The sequence below is a fragment of the Mobula hypostoma genome, chromosome 1, assembly GCF_963921235.1.
Source record: "Mobula hypostoma chromosome 1, sMobHyp1.1, whole genome shotgun sequence".
Taxonomy (NCBI): domain Eukaryota; kingdom Metazoa; phylum Chordata; class Chondrichthyes; order Myliobatiformes; family Myliobatidae; genus Mobula; species Mobula hypostoma.
This window is the reverse complement of record NC_086097.1, coordinates 222,848,749-222,872,598: the sequence shown is the minus strand read 5'-3', so window position 1 is coordinate 222,872,598 and position 23,850 is coordinate 222,848,749. Positions and strand designations below refer to the sequence as shown.

The 23,850-nt window shown below is 44.6% G+C and overlaps 1 protein-coding gene across 5 annotated transcripts in view; it reads right to left on the bottom strand.

Moving 5' to 3' along the window:
- Positions 1 to 19,191, bottom strand: part of LOC134355254 (ATP-binding cassette sub-family C member 9-like) — a 176,333-nt gene extending 157,142 nt beyond the window's left edge. For 3 of the 5 annotated variants that reach the window (XM_063065081.1, XM_063065052.1, XM_063065058.1), the window contains exon 1: positions 131 to 213. The gene's annotated coding sequence lies outside the window, so the exon portion shown is untranslated. Of the gene's footprint in view, positions 1 to 130; positions 220 to 18,955 lie in introns of those variants that run through there. The other 2 variants (XM_063065063.1, XM_063065073.1) reach the window with 2 other exon arrangements.
- Positions 19,192 to 23,850: the final 4,659 nt, after the last annotated feature.

Genomic DNA, 23,850 nt, shown 5'->3' with positions numbered 1-23,850 from the left:
CTTTAAGCAAGTCTACAGGGAGTTTGGCCTCATCACGTAGAACATCAATAGAGTAGCTCCTTAGCAGCTAGCCAGCTAGTTTAAATAATGTTAGCTATGCTAATAAATGAATGACACCTGTTAAACTCACCTCAACATGCCTTTTACATTTTAACCCACCAAAGGCACCTGAAAAGTCACTGTTGCAAACAGTGCAGCGAGCAACACCGTCATTATTTTGAGGTCGACTGTAAAGCCCGCCCACAGAGAAAACTGATAGGTCTGCTTAGCACGAAGAGAGACCAATCAGGATGCTCGCTCTCGCTCTCCCTCTCCCTCTCAAAAAAAATCGATTTCCAGGATATTGTATATAATTTTTGGGCATCAGGGAGCCGCTATCAATATGCGGGAGACTCCAAGAACTTCCGGGAGAAGTGGGATGTCTGCAATTAATTTCTTTTGCATTCTGCACTATGACAATTACCCCATTTTGTTCTCTCACCCACCCTCTCACCACACCCTAAAGGAATCAGCCTGAACACAGCAAGCATCTGTATCGATGGTATTCGAAACAAGTTTTTCACTACCTCAGCACATGTGACTAGTTCACCAAACTTTCAGGTTTGATATCTCAGAAGCACAGAACTTTATGACAAACCGAAAATTCGTTTTAGCAACGCTGATTGAAGGATACAAATCGGCCATAACACCTGGAATTTAAAATAGCTATGAGTGCAGCTGTCTTATCTAAAAGATGGTATATTCCAGAGCACGACACACCATTACCAGTGGCTGTGTCTATCCTTTCTCTGGAGTAGGGTTCAGTGTTCTAGATAATATAATGTCCCACGGTGGGGTGGGGGGTTGGTAGGGAATGGCTGGATTACTTTGCAGCAAGGCAGAATTAAAACAGTTGACAGATTCTGAAGACCGATCACTACAATTGTAAGAAAACATTTGTAAGACATCTTGTCATTAATGCAGAAGAGTTTGCTTGGCTACAATGTTACTTTTGTTTATTTTTTTAGATGCCAAGCCCTTTAGTCCTTATGGGCTAATTTTACATATTTCTTAGACATTTTATTATTATGACTTGTATTCTCCTTCCCCTATAGCTGTGGCTGACAGACAAAGTAGTACAAAGATCAGAAACACTTCCTATACAAAACAATCCTGCCTATTACTGGTAAGACTCACGAGTTACATGAAATATTCACATTCAAGCCTTGTAAATCATTAAATTCACAGTTCTTGTAAACTAATAGATAAATATTGCAAAACTATCCTGGAAGGAATTTTACCCTATTACACTGTATTAAGCAAGACCAAAATGAAAACACTTTCAAGTTCACAACCTATTGTAAAAGCTTTATATATCTGCACAAAACACATTCTCTTGCTTTGCATTTTAAAGATTTATACCAAAATAATGTCATAAATCACCTTTAACTTAAATATATTAATTTATCTCCCAACTTTGACATAGGAAAAGAAATAGGCCATTTGGCCCATCGAGTCCTCTCTGGATCATGGCTGATCCATTTTCCTCTCAACACCATTCTCCTGCCTTCTACCAATAACCTTTCAAACCCTGACTAATCAAGAACCTATCAATTTCCACCTTAAATGCACCCAGAGACCTGACTTCCACAGCCACCTGTGGCAACAAACTCCACAGATTCACCACCCTCTAGCTAAAGAAATTCCTCCGCAACTCTGTTCTAAATGGATGCCCCTCTATTTTGAGGCTGTGCCCTCTGGTCCTAGACTCCCCCAACAAAGGAAACATCCTTTTTACATCCACTTATCTAGGCCTTTCAACATTCGACAGGTTTCAATGAGACCCCCTCCCATTCTTCTAAATTTCAGCGAGTACGGGCCCAGAGCCTTCAATCGCTGCTCATATGATAACCCTTTCATTCCCGGAATCATTCTCATGAACCTCTCTGAACCTTCTCCAATGTCAGGGTATCCTTTCTTAAATAAAGGGCCCAAAACTGCTCAGAATACTCCAAGTGAGACCTCTCCAGTGCCTTATATAGCCTTAGCATTGCATCCTTGCTTTTATATTCAAGTCCTCTTGAAATGAATGCTAACATTGCAATCGTCTTCCTCACCACTGATTCAACCTGCAAAATATCCATCAGGGAATCCTGCAAGAGGACTCCCAAATCCTTTTGTACCTGGGATTTCTGAATTTTCTCCCCATATAGAAAATAGTCTGTGCTTTTATTCTTTCTACCCAAGTGCACAACCATACACTTCCTGTCACTGTATTCCATCTGCCACTTCTTTACCCATTCTCATAATCTAAGCCTCTCTGCTTCCTCAACACTACCTGCCCTTCCACCCATCTTCATATCATTCACAAACTTGGCCACAAAGCCATCAATTTCGTAATCCAAATCATTGACGTATAATGTAAAAAGAATCGGTCCCACCAACACAGACTCCTGTGGACCACTGGCAGCTAACCAGAAAAGGCCCCTTCATTCCCTGCTGCTTTTCGGCCAATGCTCTATGCTAGTATCTTTCCTATAATACCCTAGGCCTCATGTCACCTTGTCAAAGGCCTTCAGAAAATCCAAGTACACAACATCCACTGATTCTCCTTTGCCTATCCTGCTTGTTATTTCTTCAAAGATTCCAACAGATTTAGAACATAGACATAGACTAGTACAGCACGGTACAGGCCCTTCGGCCCACAATGTTGTGCCGACCCTCAAACCCTGCCTTCCATATAAGCCCCCACCTTAGATTCCTCCATATACCTGTCTAGTAGTCTCTTAAACTTCACTAGTGTATCTGCCTCTACCACTGACTCAGGCAGAGCATTCCACGCACCAACCACCCTCTGAGTAAAAAACCTTCCACTAATATCCCCCTTGAACTTCCCACCCCTTACCTTAAAGCCATGTCCTCTTGTATTGAGCAGTGGTGCCCTGGGGAAGAGGCACTGGCTATCCACTCTATCTATTCCTCTTATTATCTTGTACACCTCTATCATGTCTCCTCTCATCCTCCTTCTCTCCAAAGAGTAAAGCCCTAGCTCTCTTAATCTCTGATCATAATGCATACTCTCTAAACTAGGCAGCATCCTGGTAAATCTCCTCTGTACCCTTTCCAATGCTTCCACATCCTTCCTATAGTGAGGTGACCAGAACTGGACACAATACTCCAAGTGTGGCCTAACCAGAGTTTTATAGAGCTGCATCATTACATTGTGACTCTTAAACTCTATCCCTCGACTTATGAAAGCTAACACCCCATAAGGTTTCTTAACTACCCTATCCACCTGTGAGGCAACTTTCAGGGATCTGTGGACATGTACCCCGAGATCCCTCTGCTCCTCCACACTAACAAGTATCCTGCCATTTACTTTGTACTCTGCCTTGGAGTTTGTCCTTCCAAAGTGTACCACCTCACACTTCTCCGGGTTGAACTCCATCTGCCACTTCTCAGCCCACTTCTACATCCTATCAATGTCTCTCTGCAATCTTTGACAATCCTCTACACTATCTACAACACCACCAACCTTTGTGTCGTCTGCAAACTTCCAACCACCCTTCTACCCCCACATCCAGGTCGTTAATAAAAATCACGAAAAGTAGAGGTCCCAGAACAGATCCTTGTGGGACACCACTAGTCACAATCCTCCAATCTGAATGAACTCCCTCCACCACCACCCTCTGCCTTCTGCAGGCAAGCCAATTCTGAATCCACCTGGCCAAATTTCCCTGGATCCTATGCCTTCTAACTTTCTGAATAAGCCTACCGTGTGGAACCTTGTCAAATGCCTTACTAAAATCCATATAGATCACATCCACTGCACTACCCTCATCTATATGCTTGATCACCTCCTCAAAGAACTCTATCAGGCTTGTTAGACACGATCTGCCCTTCACAAAGCCATGCTGCCTGTCCCTGATCAGACCATGATTCTCTAAATGCCTATAGATCCTATCTCTAAGAATCTTTTCCAACAGCTTTCCCACCACAGACGTAAGGCTTACTGGTCTATAATTACCTGGACTATCCCTACTACCTTTTTTGAACAAGGGAACAACATTCGCCTCCCTCCAATCCTCCGGTACCATTCCCGTGGACAACAAGGACATAAAGATCCTAGCCAGAGGCTCAGCAATCTCTTCTCTTGCAGCCTGGGGAATATTCCATCAGGCCCCGGGGACTTATCTGTCCTAATGTATTTTAACAACTCCAACATCTCCTCTCCCTTAATATCAGCATGCTCCAGAACATCACCCTCACTCATATTGTCCTCACCTTCATCAAGTTCCCTCTCATTGGTGAATACCGAAGAGAAGTATTCATTGAGGACCTCGCTCACTTCCACAGCCTCCAGGCACATCTTCCCACCTATATCTCTAATCGGTCCTACCTTCACTTCTGTCATCCTTTTTTTCTTCACATAATTGAAGAATGCCTTAGGGTTTTCCTTTACCCTACTTGCCAAGGCCTTCTCATGCCCCCTTCTTTCTCTTCTCAGCCCCTTCTTAAGCTCCTTTCTTGCTTCCCTATATTCCTCAATAGACCTATCTGATCCTTGCTTCCTAAACCTCATGTATGCTGCCTTCTTCCTCCTGACTAGATTTTCCACCTCACTTGTCTCCCATGGTTCCTTCACTCTACCATTCTTTATCTTCCTCACCGGGACAAATTTATCCCTTGCATCCCGCAAGAGATCTCTAAACATCGACCACATGTTCATAGTACATTTCCCTGCAAAAACATCATCCCAATTCACATCCGCAAGTTCTAGCCTCATAGCCTCATAATTTGCCTTTCCTCAATTAAAAATTTTCCTGTCCTCTTTGACTCTATCCTTTTCTATGATAATTATAAAGGCCAGGGAGCGGTGGTCACTGTCCCCCAGATGTTCACCCACTGAGAGATCTGTGACCTGACCCGGTTCATTACCTAGTACTAGATCTAGTATGGCATTCCCCCTGGTCGGCCTGTCCACATACTGTGACAGGAATCCATCCTGGACACACTTAACAAATTCTGCCCCATCTAAACCCTTGGAACTAATCAGGTGCCAATCAATATTAGGGAAGTTAAAGTCACCCATGATAACAACCCTGTTATTTTTGCACCTTTCCAAAATCTGCCTCCCAATCTGCTCCTCTGTATCTCTGCTGCTACCAGGGGGGCCTATAGAATACCCCCAGTAGAGTAACTGCTCCCTTCCTGTTCCTGACTTCCACCCATATTGACTCAAAAGAGGATCCTGCTACATTACCCACCCTTTCTGTAGCTGTAATAGTATCCCTGACCAGTAATGCCACCCCTCCTCCCCTTTTTCTGCCCTCCCTATCCCTTTTAAAGCACTGAAATCCAGGAATATTGAGAATCCATTCCTGCCCTGGTGCCAGCCAAGTCTCTGTAATGGCCACTACATCATAATTCCATGTATGTATCCAAGCTCTCAGTTCATCACCTTTGTTCCTGATGCTTCTTGCATTGAGATACATACATTTCAGCCCTTCTACCTTACTGTTTTTACACTGTTTATTCTGCTTCTCTTTCCTCAAAGCCTCTCTGTATGTTAGATCTGGCTTTACTCCATGCACTTCTTTCCATTTGTCAGGGAAGATTTTCCCTTAAGGAAACCTTGCTGACTATGGCCTATTTTATCACATGCCCGCAAGTACCCCGAAACAACATCCGTAGCAATTGACCACAACATCCTCCCAACCACTGAGGTCAGGCTAACTGGCTTACAATTTCTTTTCTTCTGCCTCCCTCCCTTCCTGAAAAGCGGAGTGACATTTGCAATTATCCATTCCCCCGGAACAGCGTAATCTGCAACTAGATAATTTATTTGGAGATACAGCACAGAACAAGCCCCTCCAGCCCAACAAGTTGTACTGTCCAGTAATCAATCTATTTAACCCTAGCCTATTCACAGGACAATTTACAATGACCAATTTACCTACTAAACAATACGCCTTTGGACTGTGGGAGGAAACCAGAGCACCTGGAGGAAACCCACACGGTCACAGAGGGAATGTACAAACTCCTCACAGCCAGAGTCTATCTATTTCTAACATGGTATTACATTTGTTCTCAGCAGCCTAGTGTGAAAAGGGGGAAGAAAACCCACATCAATAGATGTTCATATGCTTCAGGAAAGCCAGCAATAGGGAATCTGATTTCCTGTTCAGGCAGACAAAGTGTGAATGCTAAAATAAACAATTAGATAAAGATCACATAAGTTGTGCCTGGATGGTTACCAAGAATCTTCAAGATATATTCTTATTGTACCAAACGATAAAAAAAGGAGAGAATATACTTGCTTACCCGAGGGAAACACTATTGTTCTATCTTGTACAATAACTAACAAATATCACAAAACTAGCAATACATGCATATGTTAAGAGGTAATTCATTAAACTGATTACTGTAGGAAAGAGCAGCTGACAGGTAACTCTGATTTTATTTGTTGTTAGTTCTATTTTTCAATTAAGTTCGGAGTTTCTCATGTTTCAGTTCACCAGGGCTGAGAAGTCATACTTACAGAAATCACAGCTGGCAAATTCCATTAAATGGCTGAGTGGCCCCAAAGAAACAAAATCTTTTCATTGTACAGGACTAAAATCAAAGTAGCCAGCATGCTGAGTTTCTTCCAAAGCACCCACTTCTGAATCCTCAAAGCATCTTTTCAAAGTAGACACATTTTCACTATTGAGGACCATCTTAAAATCAAATTATGGTGGTGGACTAAATGATATATATGCACTTAAAACACAAAACAAATCATACTGGCAAGGTCTAAGGTCTAAGTCCTAAGGCAATTTGAATAAAGATATTCCTGTCACACTTACCGAGCTCTCCTAATTAAACTAGATGCTTCGGATTCCTCCAAATCATGTTTGGACCTGACATTGCAGATGGTGCAATTGTTTGTGAAACACACACTCAATTCTGGAGAAACTCAATAAGTCAGACAGCAGCCATGGAGGAGTATAAAGAACATTATAGGGATGACACCCTTCAAAGCCCCCAACATCCAATGCTTATTCCCTTCCATAGATGCTGCCTGACTTGCTGAGTTCCTCCAGCATTTTGCCTGTGTTGCTCAAGATTTCCAGCATCTACAGAGTCTCCTGTGTTTACAATTGCCCATACAGTGTTTTTCAGTGTCAATAAGTGGTCTACAAGACTGAAGCTACTGGTGTACTTGAAGTTAATAAAAACAGAAAGTCCAAGGCTGCTACTACTACTACTACTACTACTAATAATAATAATAATAATAATATAGATTTACAGTACCTATTGACACACAGCTGAAACTTCCACTTTGTTGTACAATTGGCAATGTGAGTGCAAATATGGTGAAGAAAAAACTTGCCTGAGTTCCCCTCTTGATCCGTTAACAGATTACTTTATATCTATGCCCCCCTGATTTTGATACCACTGCTGGGGGAAATAGGTCCTTCTTATATTGTTCATCTAGGTCTCTCATAATTTACGTACCTCAGTTAAGTCTGCCCTCAGCTTCCTCTGTTCCAAAATACAAGGGAACAAAAAGCAAAACAGCAGAATATTAAGCAGCATAAAGAAAATGACTTTGGCATGTGCATTCAGAGATCCTTAAAACTGGAAGTTCAAGTCAATAAAATGTTTACAAAAGCTTATGGGACCTTATCCAATTATTTCTCAGAACTATAGTTTTCCAGTCTTGACAAGGTATTGAAAATTTCCTCTGAATTTTATCCAGCGCAATCATGTATTTCCTATAATGCAATGACTGGAACTGTGGGCAAAAGTTGAGCTGTGGTCGAACTAATGTTGTATGCGCTCTGGGTAGTTTCTCTTTTCTGCTATCCCATGCCTTGGCTAATAAAAGATAGCATCTCAGAAATATCTGTAACTACTTCTGCTGAATTTCCTTGTAACTCCCCAAATGCTTCACACTGCTCTAGATTAAACCCCACTTGCACTTTTTGCTCAATTAACCAGACCTTCTGCAATCTAAACTTTCCCCACAGTACACCAAACAAATGACCTTTTTGTATCATCTGAAAACATCTTCATTAGGCTCCCTGCATTTAAGTCTGTAGAGTTGAAATACTGTATGTTAAGTAAAGTAACACCCATAAAACGCTGGAGGAAGTCGAGAGGTCAGGAAGCATCTATGGAAAAAGGTAAACAGCTGATGTTTTGGACCGAGACCCTCCTTCGGTACTGAGAAGGAAGGCGGAAAATGCCAGAATAATAAGGTGGGAGTGGGGAGGGGGAAAAGGGCTAGGTGGAAGGTGATTGGTGAAGCCAGGTCTGTGGGAAAGGTCAAGGGCTGGAGAAGAGAAAGAATCTGATAGGAGATTGAGAGTAGACAATAGGAGAAAAGGAAAGAGGAGAGGACCCAGTAATAGGCAGGTGAGTGGGAAAGGTCATGATTTTGTATGCTTGAAGCATGTTGTCAACCAGCTGCATGTAGTTTGGTGTTCTGTAGATGCAAAGGACATTTTTAACAATATCCTTGAATGCCTTCCATGCAATTTTTTTCTGATCCCACTCGAAGTTCTTCAAATTGCCTGTTATTGATGACCTGTTTGACTTGTGGACCAACAAAAATGCCTTCCTTAATCTTGGTATCAGTTATTCTGGGAAACATCTGTCTCAAATATCAAAATCCTTCACAGAAAATTTTGTGCCTGTTGACAGCAGATCCCATCCTTGCAGTCTTGAACCTAGTAATTTTGCTTTTTGCCTTTGACAAACCCAAGTCTTTGACTAGGTTATTTAACTCAGATGAGGCTCACATGACATAGAAGGTTAAAAATCTCTGTCAGCATTGTTTTCCATTCCTGGCTCAGGCATCATGACACCTTCATCTGCCTCCTTCAGACTCCATATCCTGTTTTCCTGTAACCTGCCCTGCCATGCAGCATCCGCCCTGCCTAAGCATGGCCAGGCAGGGCTGGACAAGATAGAGAACTTTTCAGCTTACATTGTGAATTGAATTAATAAATATATAGGTGATTTAAAAAATTACACGGTGATTTTCATGATCAGCAGACAAAAATTGATAAAGTACACCCAAAAGTATTCAGGAAGCAAAATCTTTAACTTGATTGGTGTTTTCATTCAGCAGATCTGTCCTGGGACAAGCACGTAAGTGCCATTATAAAGAAGGCATGGCAACGCCTCTACCTTCTTAGAAGTCTTCGCAGACTCAGTACGTCAGCTAAAACTTTTGAGAAACTTCTAGAGCTGCAGAGTTATTACCAGAATAGATTGTCAAAGCCATTTGACAAGATGCTTCACTGTCAGCAACAAACATTCTGCAGAAGGAACTCAGCAAGCCAATCAGCATCTGCTGGGGGGGGTGGGGGGAATGGTGGTGGACGGGAAGAGGGGAAGAAATTATCAACATTTATGATTGAAACCCTGAATCAGGTTTTAATTTGAAATATCGACAATTCCTTTATTTCAGGACTATGAGCTGAAGCAGGGGCAAACTAGTAGAAATCCCATGCCAGTGTATGCCTCAGTAGATTAATTTATGGCTTGGAGTTCATCCTCCAAAAGTGTGCATATGCAGGCATCATTTGCCATGTTGTAGCCTGATCAACTTCTAGAGTGAAGGATAAATGGTTTCTCACTAGTGATGTAGATCATCTCCATTACCTTGCAGGAGGGAAATTCATTGGAGGTGACATACAACAATACCTTGAGAAAACTTGAGAAATGTATAGGGGTACTGACATAACCTTGCTTGATAGAAGTCTGCACCAAGCTTAGATGAGTGGTTATGATCACGGCTGGAATTATTCTTCTTGGAGCTATGCAACAGTGGAGTCCTTATCCATTGCACCTCCAGATGAAAGAAACCACACCACCCTTTCCGGTCACTGAGATGGATGTGGTTGAGGAGGACACTGGAGATGACATTTGAAATTTGAAAAATATTTTCCACTGTCAGCCTCTCTTAACTGACAGAGTCAAAAATTTTGCAAGAGCCAAAATTAAAACATCATTCACAATGGTTGATGTTGGGGTTACTTCTCTTGGAGTTTATAAAACAGTGAAGTCCTTATCTATTGTTCCTCCAATGAAAGAATCCACACCACAGTTTGTGGTAACTGGGATGGATGCAGTTGAGGAGGACACTAGGGATGACATTTCTTGCAGGCCTGGGCAAGGTTGTATGGAAGACCAGCAGTTGCCCATGCTTCATTAGGACAGTGTCGTCGCAGCGCAATGTGTGATTAAGTGCCTTGCTCAAGGACACAACACGTTCCCTCAGCTGGGGCTCGAACTCATGACCTTCAGGTAGCTAGTCCAATGCCTTAACCACTTGGCCACGTGCTTCCCACAACTATACTACTGGGTAGGTGAAGTGTCCATTTTAAATTGTGTGTGTGTGTGTGTGTGTGTGTGTGTGTGTATGTATAAGTAACAGAGATGATAAGGATATTGGTAGATTTTATTGGGGAATTAATGGGGTAATGGAAACATTCTCACAACTGACAGGCAGGCCTCCTTCTGTGTCATAAGGAGATTTGGAATATAGACTGTTTTGCTTATCAATTGAAATCTAAACCTTACGATTTTTTAATTTCGTCAAAACCAGCACTGAAGCTAGACCAGTGTTGCAGATATTCACCGCCAACCACAATAATTAATTGTTTAGGCAAAGAGAATCTTTATTAATTAAGAAATACCTTTATTGGTTAAATTAACAAGAAGCACTCAATTCATACAAGACTAAATATCTGTGCACACATTCACTAGATCTCTCTGACTCTCCATGAACAGTTAAAGAATGGGAAAGGTAAAGCCCAGGAACAGGAATTTATGCTGGCCAGGAGTTCCTCCTGATCCTGACACAATCTTCATGTTTCTGATGATGAGTTTATTTAAAGTCATATGCACAAATTCGTGCATGCACAATTGCAACGAAAAACTTGCAGCAGCATCACAGGCACATAGCGTCATATGCAAGTTGTATTCACAGGAAAAAAGTAAATTAAGCTTATATTTTCTTTACAAGAAAACACAGTTAGAAGGGTCTTGGCCTGAAATATCCACCATTCAATTCACTCCATATATGCTGCCTGACCTGCTCAGATCCCCCAGCATTCTGTGTGCGTTACTAAAAAAAAAAGTCCACTTTAATGCAAAGTAGTCAAAGTGGTCATAGTCATGCTAACTATAGTGATTAGAATTTTGCCATTTGGTTCAGTAACTGAATGGTTGAAGGGAAGTCGCCGTTCTTGAACCTGGTGGTGTGGGATTTCAGACTTCTGTATCTCTTGCCCGACAGTAGCTACAAGATGATGGCAAGGCTCAGGTGGTGGGGATCTTTGATGATAGATGTTGCCTTCTTGTTGCTGACATCTCCTGTAGGTACGACCAATAGTGGAGAGGGATGTACCCATGATGCACTGGGCACAGTCCACCACTCTCAGCATGTTCTTACATTCCTGCACATTCGAATTGCAATAATAAACCACATACAACCTCCGTGATGGTTGATTTTCAGAGTTTTCGCTATTCCCCACCTGAAATTCTTATCCTTTTTAAAATCAGATAGAACTGTCGTGTTTCAATTTCACAGGCTAGTCAGATGGGCCAGAGCCTATGTCCAGCTTCTCATTAGATCTGGCCCACTTTATTGCTCTTCCACCAGAATTATGCCAAATGTCACTTTCTTTGTTCTCCCCAAGTGAAGCCAGTTCAAACCAGTTTAACCAGGTCAGCCAAATGCTGGGCTAAGTTTACTTCAGGTCACTGGCAGTTCTTTTCAAAAGCCTGTCATTTTTATTTTACCAAAAAAAAGCAGCCTGTTATTTGGAAATGATCTCCAGGTTTAGCAGATTAGCTGGACTTTGTTTCTGGTTTTCCTTTGCATTTTTTTTGAGGAATAGAGAGCATGTCGGTAGGGTTAGTATTTTGCTCTGGGTGTCGGATGTGGGAATCCTGGGAACCTTCCAGTCTCCCAGATGGCTACATCTACGCCAGGTGCACCGAGATGCAGCTCCTGAGAGACCGTGTTAGGGATCTGGAGCTGCGGCTCGATGACCTACAGCCCATTAGGGAGAGTGAACAGGATATGAAGAGAGGTTACAGGGAATTAGTCACCCCGAGGCTGCCGGAGTTAGAAAAGTGGGTGACGGTCAGGGAAGCGAAGGGAAGAGCTACAGATAGTACAGAGCACCCCTGTGGCCACCTGCCTCAGTAATCATTATCTGGTTTCGGATGTGGTTGAAATGATGACTTGACAGAGGACGACCACAGCGATTGGGTCTCTGGCACTGAGCCTGGTTCTGTGGTGCAGAAGGCAGAGAAGGAGATGAGGAATGCAGTAGGCACAGGGGATTCCACAGTGAGGGGAACAGACAGGAGGTTCTGTCAGCCTGATAGAGATACCCGCATGGTGTGTTGCCTCCCAGGTGCCAGGGTACAGGATGTCTCGGACCGGGTACAGAGTATTCTGAAGGGAGAGGGTGAACAGCCAGAAGTCTTAGTACATGTTGGTACCAATGACATAGGTAGAAAAAGGGAGGAGGTCCTGAAGAGAGAATTCAGGAAGTTAAGTAGGAAGCTGAAAGCAGGACCTCCAGGGTAGTAATCTCAGGATTGCTGCCTATGCCACGTGCTAGCGAGTGTAAGAGTAGCATTATCAGGCATATTAATGTGTGGCTGAGAGACTGGTGTAGGGGGCAGGGTTTCAGATTCCTGGATCATTGGGGCCTCTTCTGGGGGAGGTACGACCTGTACAAAAAGGACGGGTTACACCTGAACCCAAGGGATCCAATATCGTCGTGGGCACATTTAATAGAGCTGTTAGGGAGGGTTTAAACTAATTTGGCAGGGGATTGACAACTGGAGTGATAGGGTTGAGGAAGGGGAAAACAGAAAAAAATCAAAGGTAGCGTGCAACAGAGATTAGAGAAAGAACAGGCAGGGGATGAGACATAATCACAGCCAGTGGCATGAGTTAAACGGCAATAGAGGTGTGGTGCAGTTAAAACAGAAAGCAACAAATACTGGACTGAGAGTGTTGTATTTGAATGCATGCAGAATAAGGAATAAAATAGACGACCTTGAAATTTCCAGATAAGAAGAAATTTTCAAAGGGAAGAAGGACACTACCGTGGCTGACAAGTGAAGTCAGAGCCAAAGTAAAAGCAAAAGTGATGGCATACAAGGAAGCCAGAGCTAGTGGGAAGATAGAGGATTGGGAAGTTTTTAAAAATTTGCAGAAGGAAACTAAGAAGGTCATTAGGAAGGAAAAGATGAATTATGAAAGGAAGCTGGCAACTAATATCAAAGAAGATACTAAAAGCATTTTTAAGTATAAAGGGTAAAAGAGAGTCGAGGGTAGATTTAGGACTAATACAAAATGACGCTGGAGATATTGTAATGAGAGATGCAGAGATGGCAGGAGAACTGAATGTGTATTTTGCATCAGTCTTCACAGTGGAAGACGTCTGCAGTATACCATATATTCAAGAGTGTCTGGGAAATGAAGTTTGTGCAGTGAAAATTATGACTGAGAAGGTGCTCAGGAAGCTTAATGGTCTGAGGGTGGATAAATCTCCTGAACCTGATGGAATGCACCCTCGGTTCTGAAGAAAGTAGCTGGAGAGATTGTGGAGGCATTAACAATGATCTTTTAAGAATCAATACATTTTGGCATTGTATTCCATTACAAATGTTACTTCACTATTTAAGAAGGGTGGGAGGCAGCAGGAAGGAAACTATAGACCTGTTAGCCTGACATCAGTGGTTGGGAAGTTGTTGGAATCGATTGTTGGGGATGAGATTACAGAGTACCTGGAGGCACATAAGAAGATAGGCCAAAACCAGCATGGTTTCCTGAAAGGAAAATCCTGCCTGACAAACCTACTGCAATTCTTTGAGGAAATTACAAGCAGAGTAGACAAAGGAGATGCAGTAGACATGGTATACTTGAATTTTCAGAAGGCATTTGACTAGATGCCACATATGAGGCTGCTTAGCAAGATAAGAGCCCATGGAATTACAGGGACGTTACTAGCGTGGGTGGAGCATTGACTGGTCGGCAGAAAACAGAGAGAGGGAATAAAGGGATCCTATTCTGGCTGGCTGCCAGTGGAGTTCCACAGGGGTCGGTGTTGGGACCGCTGCTTTTTACGATGTATGTCAATGATTTGGACTACGGTATTAATGGATTTGTGGCTAAATTTGCCAATGATACAAAGATAGGTGGAGGAGTGCCTGCAGAGAGATGTAGATAGTTTAGGGAAATGGGCAAAGAAGTGGCAAATTAAATACAATGTTGGAAAGTGTATGGTCATGCACTTTGGTGGAAGAAATAAATGGGCAGACTATTATTTAGATGGGGAGAGAATCAAAACGCAGAGATGCAAAGGGACTTGGGAGTCCTTGTACACGATACCCTAAAGGTTAACCTCTAGGTTGAGTCAGTTGTGAAGAAAGCGAATGCAATGTTGGCATTCATTTCTAGAGATATAGAATGTAAGAGCAGGGATGTGATGTTGAGGCTCTATAAGGCTCTCGTGAGACCACACTCGGAGTATTGTGTGCAGTTTTGGGCTCCTTATTTTTTAGAAGGATGTACTGACATTGGAGAGGGTTCAGAGAAGATTCACAAGAGAGATTCCAGGAATGAAAGGGTTACTGTATGAGGAACATCTGGCAGCTCTTGGGCTGTATTCTCTGGAGCTCAGGAGAATGAGGGGAGATCTCACAGAAACATTCCAAATGTTAAAAGGCCTGAACAGATTAGATATGGCAAAGTTATTTCCCATGGTAGGGGATTCTAGGACAAGAGGGCACAACTTCAGGATTGAAGGACATCCATTTAGAACTGAGATGCGGAGAAATCACTTTAGTCAGAGGGTGGTAATTCTGTGGAAATTGTTGCCATGTGTGGCTGTGGATGCCAAGTCATTGGGTGTATTTAAAGCAGAGATAGATAGGTTCTTGATTAGCCAGGGCATCAAAGGGTATGGAGAGAAGGCAGGGGAGTGGGGATGACTAGAAGAATTGGATCAGCCCGTGATTGAATGCCAGAGCAGACTCGATGGGCCAAATGAACTACTTCTACTCCTATATCTTATGGTCTTATTATTGGCTAGGTACTCATCATGTCCACTTTCAGGAGCTCTGATTAAGCTTTCTCTGAGCAAGGACCAGTTCACAATAGTTCACAAAATGGTGGCTGCAAAAACATTCTCACATTTGGCACTTCCTGTTCCTTTTATGATGTGGCAAAAACTTTGGTTTGTCTTCTTCCACTGTCCTTGGCTCATTCCGGCCAAGACCCTATCCACATTGACTCAGGCCTCGGGGGCTGGCGTCGGGCAAATATCACTTCTGTAATATAGCGGTTATTAGGTTGGTTATGAGTCACTGTATAAAATTGATTTTCTTGAAGCACCTTTTTTGTTGTCATTATTGGCCCCTAGAGATAAAAAAAGTGGATTAGGCTACAATCAGTAGAGGGTTGCTTTTCGTACTGCAGACTCATGACCATTGGTGTGTAGGGGAATCAGTGCTTTGTTTAGCATCTATATTAATGATTCAGATGGGATTGTAGACATGGTTAGTAAATTTAAGGGTGGCATCATAGAACATGGAATGGTACAGCTCAGTATAGGCTCCTTAGCCCACAATATTCTGCAACTTCTTTAACCTACACTGACCAATCTAGCCCTTCCCTCCCACAGAGCCTTCCATTCTAAAGGTGAGGTGAAGATTTTCTAAGATTACAAAAGAACTTAGATGGCAAACATGAGGAAATCTGCAGATGCTGGAATTTCAAGCAACACACATAAAAGTTGTTGGTGAACGCAGCAGGCCAGGCAGCAGGCCAGACAGCATCTATAGGGAGAGGTACAGTCGACGTTTTGGGCCGAGACCCTAGTCCCGACGAAGGGTCTCGGCCTGAAACGTCGACTGTACCGCTTCCTATAGATGCTGCCTGGCCTGCTGTGTTCACCAGCAACTTTTATGTGTGTTGCTTCAAAGAACTTAGAGCAACTGGGAAAGTGGGCCATACTCAAGGAGGTGGAGCGGAGTAATGATGGCACGAAATGGCAATTCCTTTGCTTGCATCTTCTGAAGCAGCTCTATTTCCATCTTTAACATCTTTATTTTTCCCTTTCAGGGTTCTTTTGAAGATCCTGACTTGGAGTTACACACTGACTTCGATCCTTTGCGGGAATAGGACCTGCTCTCAGGGTTTCATAATTGGACTTTGTTCAGCACACCAAGGGCTCGGCCTAAGAGTCCAGCTCGGACTTGGAAGCCTAGGATGTCGGGGCTCTTGGGACGGGTGGATCAAGGGTCAATGTCACGGCAGGAGACCCGTGTGTCGTCGGGGGAGTCAAAACATCTATAGCTGTGCACCTGGAGACCCAAGGTCATTGAGATATTCAGGCACAGAGCTCGAAAAAAGCGGACTTTTAACATCATTAACCAGCGAGTTCTTTGTTATGCCTCCCTGCTAGCTGGGAAAACGGAGACACCTCCTTCTCCCTTATTAGGGAGAGAGAGAACCTGTGATATGTTGTATACTGGGTGAAAGGGAAAGTCTTTGGGGTAACTGCAAGTCTGTGTCTTTGCTGTTGCTTTGCTCGTGCTTGAGTGCTCGGTGGCGGGTGCCAATGCTTTTTTTTGCCGGTGGCGGGAGGGGGGAGATTGTTGCTGCTGCTTACACAAGGGAGGGAGGGGAACTGGTGGGGGGACTTTGGGGTTCTAACATTTAACTGTCATTCATTCTTTGGGGCACTTCTCTGTTTTCGTGGATGTTCGCGAAGAAAAAGCATTTCAGGATGTATATTGTATACATTTCTCTGACATTAAATTGGACCTTTGAACGGTAAACGGTTTAACACAGGCAAGTACAGAGAGTTGCATTTTGTGAGATTACAGCAGGGCAGCACTTACACTCTAAACAGTAGGGTCTTGGAGAATGTTGTAAGATAGAAGGACCTAGGGGTACAAGTACATAGTTGCATGAGAGTCAGGATACAGACAGACGGGTTGGTAAAGAAGGCATTTGCCACACTTAACTGCATTGGTCAGGGCACTGAGTAGAAGAGCTGGCATGTCACATTACAGCTGTACAAGCACTGGTGAGCTTGCACTTTGAATGTTGTGTGCAGGTTTATTTAATTTTAATTTTAATTTTATTTTATTTAGAGAGATAAAGTGCGGCAACAGGCCCTTCTGGCCCAACAAGACAGTGCTACCCAATTAAATCCCTGTGATATGGGACTGCTGGAAAATGATGCTGGAGAGGTGGTAATGGTTACAAGGAAATGGGAGACGAACTGAATAAGTATTTTGCATCAGTCTTCAATGTGGAAGATACTAGCAGAACAATGGAAGTTGAAGGGCGTCAGTGGACAGAATCGAGTGAAGTTGCCATTCCTAGCAAAAAGGTGCTTGGGAAACTGAAACTGACTGGAGAAGACAGCCTCAGAAGAGAGGGGCATCTTTTTACAATGGAGATGAGGAGAAATTTCTTTAGCCAGAGAGTGGTGAATCTGTGAAATTCATTGCGAAGGCTGCTGTGGAGACCAAGTATTTATTTATATTTAAGGCAGAGGTTGATAGATTCTTGATAGGTCAGCGTCGACAAGGTATTGGAAGAAGACAGGAGATTGAGACTGAGAGGAAAAGTGGATCAGCCATGATAAAATGGTGGAGCAGGCTCGATGGGCCAAGTTGTCTAATTCTGCTCCTATATCTTTTGGTCTTATGGCCTTGATAGAGCATCTTTCCTGTGGTGGGGAAGTCTTGGACCAGAGGACACAGCCTCAGAATAGAGAGATGTGCATTTAGAACAGACAGAGAGTGGCAAATCTGGAATTCGTTACCAGGGGTGGCAGTGGAGGCCAAGTAATCGGGTATATTTAAGGCAGAAGTTGATAGATTCTTGATAAGTCAGGACATAAAGGGATATGGGGAGAAGGTAGAAGACTGGGCTGAGGGGGAAATGGATCAGCCATGATGAAATGGCAGAGAAGTCTCAATGGGCCAAATGGCCTAATTCTCTTCCTATCTTATGGTTTCTCCTTGCCAATCATATCACATCAGAGGAATCTGTATATTAGTATTCTTCAATTCATGTCAGCTAGAAGGTTCAGTTTGCAATGTATGCCAAAACAATTGCCACAAGTCCACAGACATCAAAATTCCACTCAAAAGGACTCCTCCACTTTTTCTTCCTTTGTAAAAAAAAATTAAACAGGACACTTGTGTACTGCAGTCAATCGAAAGCACGAAAAAGCTGCATATTTTAATATCTACATAGAAAGTATTTGAAATATTACACATTAATGTTCTGTTTAGTTATCTCCTGGGCAACAGTTCTACCATAGGCTACATTGATGATTAAATTGACGATGGACCAAACCCAGTGAAGGGAAAAAAAAAGCGCCAGTGCGAAGCTTATTTAATTATCTTGAAGCTAATGAGTTTTTTTAATGGAATTTAATGAAAATAGATTTTGTCATTTCGCCAAAATATGACCTGTCAATTCATTTTCATTTGTTCATACTTACCATTTCCAAAGACTAATTTTTACTTAAGTTATCAGCAGAAGGTTAAAGAAAATGTATTTATGCCGCAACGGCTTCGCGGCTGGTCCCACCTCCTTCCAGATCAGCTGGAGTACATAAACGGCATTAAACATATTTGGAGAACATCCAGCCAATTTCTGCTTAAACACAGACTCCGTGCAGTGAGATACTGCAGGAGTGCATTTACGCGAAGATCTCGGTATGAATTCACAAACCCGCAGCTTGTCTTTTACTTTGCAAGGTTTTACCCTGCCGGATAAATAACATTCAACCACACTGGCAGGTCTGCTCAGTTCGCAAAATGTGACATTTGTGCTATTTTTAAAGCCACGGGCAGGGGAAATTTATTGCAAATTAAAAAAAAACTTATAGCATACTTCAAAGAATCTGGTGGACACACTTACCCTCTGCAGAGCCCACTCCTTATTTGGCAGTAGGCCCGATAGTCCTCGGACTTGCCGCGGAGGGACAGCTGCTCGCCCCTCAGCACCAGACGCTTTACCTGGCCACAGCCCGCCAGTCGAGCAAGGGCTCAGCAGTTACCGTCAGGGCGAGCACCAAATAAACCGCCCCTGAGCAAGAGTTAGCTAATGACGACCCCCGCCGCCCAAGTCGGTCACCCCTCCGGGCGGACAAGCAAACCGCATCCGCTCCTGTTAAACACGGGTATATTTTTACACACACGCAGTGGGCTTGGCTGTGAATACCGCAGAGGTTTTTCTAGTACAGAAAAATCAGTTTTACAGTAATTCACCTGCTCCTATTCCTCGGTGAGTGGCTCGCCGCCGGATAATAACCGTCCCCGTTATTTTATTCTTAGGGAATCGGGTTTATTTTTTGGAACAAAATTATATTCACGTTTACTGTCTGATGATTAGTAAAACTTGCAGTAGTTTACCACAACCCGGATATTTTGGTATGTTTATTAAATTCCACTCTAGAAATGGGAATGTCATTATTTTTCGAAAGCATTTTCCTTTTATATGAACGTTAAGAACAGATCTCATGATTTCATATTTTATTCACAGTTCGTTCTTTTAAAATAAAATGTTTACAGGAAAAATATCTTATTGTGGATTACATTCACGCCTAACTAGAAGAAACCAATTTATAAACTGGAGTTCGAAAGGTTCGAAGTCACTGTTATGTAAATCGGCTTAATACTAAAACATAGTCCTGATCAGAGTTTATGCAGACAACCGAAGGCACCACAATTATTGTTAAAGCAATGCCTTACCAACTTGTTCTGTTTATCACAATAAACAGAAAACATTAGTTTTCAATAAAATTACTATTGTTATTTGCCATAAAAGAATTAAATAAAGAAACTTGCGGGTTGGTGGGGAGGAGACAGTCGGGACATTCTGCGCACCACGGTTTTCTGAGAGACTTTGGAGTGTGTATTTGTAGTCTCTTGGCAAAGGCCAATAAAAAGAAGTTTGGTTTAGTGGAGCGGCCTCAATGTGAGTAGGCTAGTGTGGAGAGTGGAGAGTTCAGCCTTCGGCCCGTAGAGGCTTCGGCAAGGAGAGGTGGTGGTAGATTTTTTTTTCCATTTAATTTTTCTTTCTTCCTTATTATACAGTTAGATCCGTGGGGATGTCAGGCAGGATAGTGGAATGCTGGATATGGGAAGGCAGGGAGGCCTCTAGTGTTCCTGACACAAAGTGCATCCAGTAGCTGTCATAAGGTGGTGGCTGGGAACGGACCCAAGTGCAAGACACAGACACTGAAGTACCAGGGACAGGACTAGCATACAGGCTGAGGGCAAGGACATGGACACGAAAACCAGGAACCCGGAACAGGACTGGACAAGAGAGCCAGGAGCCCGGGCTTGGACTCTGAGCCAGAGACTGGACAAGGACCCAGTACCTGGGTCTTGCCTCTGGCTCAGACCCCAGAACTAGGCAAGGACGAGGCTTGGCAGGCAGGCAGGACGAGGCTGGAGTCTTCAGGCTTGAGGCTAGAGGCGAAGCTTGGCAGGAGGCTAGAGTCTTCAGGCTTGAGGCTAGAGATGAGGCTTGGCAGGAGGCAGGAGGCTAGAGTCTTCAGGCTTGAGGCTAGAGGCGAAGCTTGGCAGGAGACAGGAGGATAGAGTCTTCAGGCTAGAGGCTAGAGGCGAAGCTTGGCAGGAGACAGGAGGCTAGAGTCTTCAGGCTTGAGGCTAGAGGCGAAGCTTGGCAGGAGGCAGGAGGCTAGAGTCTTCAGGCTTCAGGCTAGAGGCGAAGCTTGGCAGGAGGCAGGAGGCTAGAGTCTTCAGGCTTGAGGCTAGAGGCGAAGCTTGGCAGGAGGCAGGAGTCTTCAGGCTTGAGGCTAGGCAGGAGGCAGGAGGCTAGAGTCTTCAGGCTTGAGGCTAGAAGTGAGGCTTGGCAGGAGGCAGGAGGCTAGAGTCTTCAGGTTTGAGGCTAGAGGCGAAGCTTGGCAGGAGGCAGGAGGTTAGAGTCTTCAGGCTTGAGGCTAGAGGCGAAGCTTGGCAGGAGGCAGGAGTCTTCAGGCTTGAGGCTAGGCAGGAGGATGGAGGCTAGAGTCTTCAGGCTTGAGGCTAGAAGCGAGGCTTGACAGGAGGCAGGAGGCTAGAGTCTTCAGGCTTGAGGCTAGAGGCTAAGCTTGGCAGGAGGCAGGAGGCTAGAGTCTTCAGGCTTGAGGCTAGAGGCAAAGCTTGGCAGGAGGCAGGAGTCTTCAGGCTTGAGGCTAGACAGGAGGCAGGAGGCTAGAGTCTTCAGGCTTGAGGCTAGAGGCGAAGCTTGGCAGGAGGCAGGAGGCTAGAGTCTTCAGGCTTGAGGCTAGAGGCGAAGCTTGGCAGGAGGCTAGAGGCTGGAGTCTTCAGGCTTGAGGCTAGAGATGAAGCTTGGCAGGAGGCTAGAGTCTTCAGGCTTGAGGCTAGAGGCGAAGCTTGGCAGGAGGTAGGAGTCTTCAGGCTCGAGGCTAGGCAGGAGGCTGGAGGCTAGAGTCTTCAGGCTTGAGGCTAGAGGTGAGGCTTGGCAGGAGGCAGGAGGCTAGAGTCTTCAGGCTTGAGGCTAGAGGCGAAGCTTGGCAGGAGGCAGGAGGCTAGAGTCTTCAGGCTTGAGGCTAGAGACGAAGCTTGGCAGGAGGCAGGAGGCTAGAGTCTTCAGGCTTGAGGCTAGAGGCGAAGCTTGGCAGGAGGCAGGAGTCTTCAGGCTTGAGGCTAGGCAGGAGGCAGGAGGCTAGAGTCTTCAGGCTTGAGGCTAGAAGCGAGGCTTGGCAGGAGGCAGGAGGCTAGAGTCTTCAGGCTTGAGGCTAGAGGCGAAGCTTGGCAGGGGACAGGAGTCTTCAGGCTTGAGGCTAGGCAGGAGGCAGGAGGCTAGAGTCTTCAGGCTTGAGGCTAGAGGCGAAGCTTGGCAGGAGGCAGGAGGCTAGAGTCTTCAGGCTTGAGGCTAGAGGCGAAGCTTGGCAGGAGGCTAGAATCTTCAGGCTTGAGGCTGGAGACGAAGCTTGGCAGGAGGCAGGAGGCTAGAGTCTTCAGGCTTGAGGCTAGAGGCGAAGCTTGGCAGGAGGCAGGAGTCTTCAGGCTTGAGGCTAGGGGCGAAGCTTGACAGGAGGCAGGAGTCTTCAGGCTTGAGGCTAGGCAGGAGGCTGGAGTCTTCAGGCTTGAGGCTAGGCAGGCTCCTCCTGGGCAGGGCACGGTTCACCTGGGCAAGGCGCGGATCACCGCCCAACGGAGGCATGGGACAGGAAGGGACAGAGCCAACCGCAGGTAACGGCAAGACGGCCTGGCTTACCCGACGGAGGCAAGGGACAGGAAGGGACAGAACCAACCGCAGGTAACGGCAAGACAGCCTGGCTTAACCTGGGCGGAGGAAAGAGACAGGAAGGGAGCTAGGTACAGGGTGGCTCCAGGACAAGACTGCAGGCGAGATGAGGCGAGAGTTATCACCAAGACAAGGCAAGGCTTCTGGTAAAGCAAGGCGAGACGAGAACTTCAGCCGAGGCGAGAGTTACCAGCAAGACAAGGCAGGGCTTCAGGCAAGGAAACAGAAGGCAGATGAAGGGATACAAGGAGTAGGGACAAGAACAATCCAGCAGCCACGCGCTGGTCTCTGAAGGTATTTATGCAGCCAGCCCCAACGAGCATCAGCTGGCTCAATAAGAGCTCAACAAGAACAGAAGCAGGATAGACAGGAAAACCTGGAGCAAGGGTCGATGGACCGGACCGTGAACTGGAATACGGACTTCACGGACCGGACCATGACAGTAGCAGCTTCTTTCAGAGCGTGTTAAGGAATTGGAACTGGAGCTGGGTGAACTCTGGATCATTCGTGAGGCTGAGGGGTTGATTGATGGACGATGCAGGAAGGCAGTTACACCCAAGGTGCAATACGCAGGTAACTTAGGGTGGATAAATCCCTAGGGCCTGACAAGGTGTTCCTGCATGACCTGTGGGAGGCAAGTGCAGAAATTACAGCAACCCTACCAGAGATATTTAAAATGTCCTTAGCATAAGTGAGGTATAAGACATAGCAGAATTAGGCCATTTGGCCCATCAAGTATCCTGCCATTTCATCTGGTTAATTTATTACCCCTCTCAAACTCATTTGTCTGACTTCTCCCCATAACATTTGACACCCTGACTATTCAAGAGCCTATCAACCTTCACTTTAAAAATACTCAATGACTTGGCCTTGCAGCCATCTGTGGCAATGAATTAGACAGATTCACTGCCCGCTGGCAAAAGAAATTCCTCCTGTTCTCTGTTCTAAATGGATGTTCCTCTATTCTGAGGCTGTGTCCTCTGGACACCTCTATACCCCCCACTATAGGAAACATCCACTCAAGTGTATTGAGGCCTTTCAATGTTCAATAGGTGTCAGTGAGAACACCAGCATTCTTATAAACTCCAGCAAGTACAGGCCTAGAGCCATCAAGCCCGCCTCATACTTTTAACCCTTTCATTCCCAGAATAATTTTTGTGAACCAGCTCTGGAGACTCTCCAATGCTAGTAGAGATGCAAATACAGAAGGTGCCAGAGGATTGGAGGGTAGCTATTGTTGTTCTGTTGGTTAAGAAAGGCTCTAAGAATAAGCCAGGAAATTATAGGTCAGTGAGCCTGACATCAGTAGTGAGTAAGTTATTGGAAGGTATTCTAAGGGACTGGATCTGTAAGTATCCGGATATGCAGGAAATAATTAGAGATAGTCAACATGACTTTGTGGTAGATTATGTCCAACCATCTTAGAGGTTTTTTTGTGAAGGCAAGGCAGTGGATGTTGTCTGCGTGGACTTTAGCAAGGTTCTTGCAAAGGTCCTGCGTGGGACATTGGTCACGAAGGTTCAGCCACTTGG